At 31.6% G+C, this 3,871-nt stretch overlaps 1 long non-coding RNA gene across 1 annotated transcript; it reads right to left on the bottom strand.

Moving 5' to 3' along the window:
• Nucleotides 1–1,016: 1,016 nt before the first annotated feature.
• Nucleotides 1,017–2,998, bottom strand: LOC100575287. Its single transcript, XR_003838695.1, has 3 exons — nucleotides 2,630–2,998; nucleotides 1,828–1,925; nucleotides 1,017–1,123 (listed from the first exon to the last, which is right to left on the bottom strand). It is a non-coding gene; the product is annotated as an uncharacterized LOC100575287 (long non-coding RNA).
• Nucleotides 2,999–3,871: the final 873 nt, after the last annotated feature.

Below are 3,871 nucleotides of genomic sequence, written 5' to 3'. Positions count from 1 at the left end.
GGAATATATCAGAAACCCTGATATTTATAGAAAAAAAACTAAGAAAATTGAAATTTGAAATTGTCCGTAAACAGCCCAAAATAGGTATAATATTTAAAAAATGTTATCAAGTATAGGAATTGATAAAAAAAAACATATGAATATTAATATATCGGTACCAAATCTTAATAAAGTATTTGGTCAAAAAAGCATTTTATATACGGGTTTATATTATGTATGTCGTTCACTAAATATCAATGAAGAAAATTATAAAGATGTTAAACTATTCAAAAAATATATAAAACAATTAAATTTATCAAATTTGTAAATTTTTTTTTTCATTTAAAATATTAACAGTTAGTTATGTAAAATATTATTATTATTATTATTTTAAATTTATAATATTTGTTTTCCTTTTATCGTACTTATGTATTTATCAACTATCAATCATGTTAACATTATTATATGTTTTTGTTATTCCTATTTCTATTAATTAATTAGTGATCAATATAAACCTTGTTATATATTTATTTAAGAACTGTGCCTCCAGCACAAGCTTTGCTTAAAGGGGGTACTGCAATACACTAAGCTAAATTTTGTAAAATAATTTTAAGATTCTAATGTTGCAAAAATAAATTATTATTATTATTATTATTAAAATCTAATTTTTAACGGTTTTTCGTTATTTATTTGTCGGTGGTTTTGAATTAAATAACTATTGAGGAAATCGAAAAATGCCCTCTTTAAAGTACCATCTTGATTGTTACCAAATATAATTTGAAAGTTTTTGTGATTTTTACGAATTTTGTTAAGATTTAAACTTGAAAAGTTCAAAAGTATATAAAAATAAATAAATAAATATTATAACCTTTCATTAAAAATTGTCAATCTTTTGACCATGCATTAAAATATGCATTTCGACTAGCCTATTTTGACATTGACCGAATTTGGTAGTAGCGAATAAACTTGCAGGAGACAATTTTATTAGTAACTTAACTACCTAGTTGTTACAACTTTACAAGTATAAGACTTACCAGATTCAGTAATAGTTATAATACGAGTTCTGTCTTTTTTGGTAAATCGATCTCGTTCGGTGCAGTCCTCGTCACTGTTAATAAAAACTTCTGTAGATGTGAATATTCAACTAAAATAAATAAAATACAATAATTAATCTTTAGTGGTTAGCAAAATGTTCTGCTTAAAAAAGTGAAATGTGAGAAATGACGATGTCGTACGGTATCCCTTTAGCTGTATTGATTTATTAAACAACTTCTGAACCGAACACTGTTTATACTTTTAAAACCTTTCTATACCTTTATTTTTTACATAATTTTAAATAAAATATTTTCGAATCAATTATAAGTGCATATTTAAAAATAAATGCATATTACATCATTTTTAGAAGCGTATTTTGAGGATTTTTGTGCATACAAATTCGGTCCCTATTGATAAACAAAAAAAAAACAAACGACTTAGGCTGCCAAAACAGCAAGCTAATAATTGATGACAATAATTCGTGAAATAAGATCAATCGATGCACTGCGAACCGAGTAGGTAATATAAAAAAAAAAAGAACTATATAAACATAAAAAATGTACTTGAACGTGAACAAATTATTGGAAGGAACGATTGAAGGAATTTTTATCGTGTCGGTAGTAAATTTCCTTATCACAGGAAGTGATGCGGCGGAGTCGCGGTGTTCTCGTTACGTTTTTTCGACGATAAAAACCGTAGCAATGTTGTTCCTAGTTGTTTCTCCCACTCGTTAACAAATAATATGATATGTTTTGTAACCTATCCTAGTAATTACCTACTTGGTTGCTACGAGTACTGAAGTACAAGACTCACCGGATATAGATATAGTAATATTACGAGTATTGTCTATTTCGTCGAATTGATCACGTCCGGTGCAATCCTCGTCACTGTTAATAAAAGCTTGCGTAAATCTAAATATTCAACAAAAATAAATAAAATACAATAATTAATCCTCAGCTGTTAGCAAAAATGTTCTGCTTAGAAAAGTGAAATGTGAGAAACGTACGATGTCGTACGGTATCCCTTTAGCTATATTGATTTATTAACTAATGGACAGTGCGCCTGTGCAGCTGCTCGCGTAAAGAGAGAAGACGTCAGCCGCCAAAGAAGCCTTTTCACCCTAAATCATATTCTATGGGTGGAGCCCCATGCATATCTTTCCCGGGTTCACAATTTGACGCATGCGCATATATGTGATTTTATTGTCGAAAATTAATTCAACATACCGTACTACGTATAGAAAAACAAATCACTAATCGTAAAAATTTGTTGTTACCAAATTAAAAACTGTATGATATTTAATATAAATAGAATAAAATTCGAAATTTTTTGTGAGTTTTACGAATTCTGTTAAGATTTAAACTTGAAAAGTTCAAAAGCATATAAAAATAAATATTGTTTATACATTTTTAGTAATTATAATTTGTTTTAAGAACAACTCGCGAGCAACGCCTTTTATTAAAAATTTTCAATCTTTTGACCATACATTAAAATACGCATTTCGACTAGCCTATTTCGACATTGACCGAGTTTGGTAGTAGCGAATCAACTTGGAGACAATTTTATTAGTTACTTGACTACCTAGTTGTTACAACTTTACAAGTACAGGACTTACCAGATTCAGTAATAGTTATAATACGAGTTCTGTCTTTGTTGGCAAATCGATCTCGTTCGGTACAGTCCTCTTCACTGTTAATAAAAACTTCCGTAGATGTGAATATTCAACTAAAATAAATAAAATACAATAATTAATCTTTAGTGGTTAGCAAAATGTTCTGCTTAAAAAAGTGAAATGTGAGAAATGACGATGTCGTACGGTATCCCTTTAGCTGTATTGATTTATTAACTGATGGACAGTGTGCCTGTGCAGCTGCTCGCGTAGAGAGAGAAGACGTCAGCCGTCAAAGGAGACAGAGCTATGACTTTGCACCCTAAATCATATTCTATGGGTGGAACCCCATGCACATCTCTCCCGGGTTCACAATTTGACGCACGCGCACTAAGTCGCCGAGGGTGACTCGTGCCATCTGCGCAGGTCCGAGTGTAGTCGTCGCGGATTTACACATAAAAGATACGGAGGTTCTGGATGAGACACGGCAATCTATACATGCGCGAGTAGGGAGTCACCCCATATTCATACTTAAAAACCGCAGACGGAGTCTCTAGATGGAACGCGCCATCTACGCATGCGTGAGCAGTGGCGTAGCCGGGAGGATTTTGAGCGTTTAAATTACATATAATATCCCCGTCATCTCTGTCAGAATATTAACTTAAAATGTATAGTTACAAGTTAGTTAACTTATATAGTATAACTAGTTGATTCCGTGCACTTTGTTGCCAGTTAAAAATGACAACTCTTTAAAAAAAATTGTGATTATTCAACTCCTTTTGGGCGTAACTCACTGCAGTAAGTGCAACTCAGCCATCTTCCTAGGCTTTGTGTGAAAATTCGATTTGATGCATACTTTTACTTGATCTTCCCGAATAACTAATGTCAACTAATAATAGATAAATACTAATTTCTACTAATTATCACCAATAACAATCATTTATAAAAAAATGTCCATCGTAAATCTCAAAATCATTGTATGAGCACCTCCCCGGGACTGGGTCCGATTGTAAATCTAAACCATTCAAGGACCCACTCAAGCGCACACAAGAAATTTCATCAAAATCGGTGCAGCCGTTTAGGAGGATGAATACTAATAACACCCGGACCGAAGAAATATATAATATATTCACAAAGTTATCGATTTAGTACCCATGTTTTTGTTTACCTACGTTTATTTCGACAGCCAACAGGTAATATCTGTTGCATTAAATGTTGTTCCACAAGAGCTGGACATTTTTTTTTATG

This window comes from Acyrthosiphon pisum, chromosome X, assembly GCF_005508785.2.
Source record: "Acyrthosiphon pisum isolate AL4f chromosome X, pea_aphid_22Mar2018_4r6ur, whole genome shotgun sequence".
NCBI classification, from domain to species: Eukaryota; Metazoa; Arthropoda; class Insecta; order Hemiptera; family Aphididae; genus Acyrthosiphon; species Acyrthosiphon pisum.
This window is presented reverse-complemented; position numbering and strand designations above follow the sequence as displayed.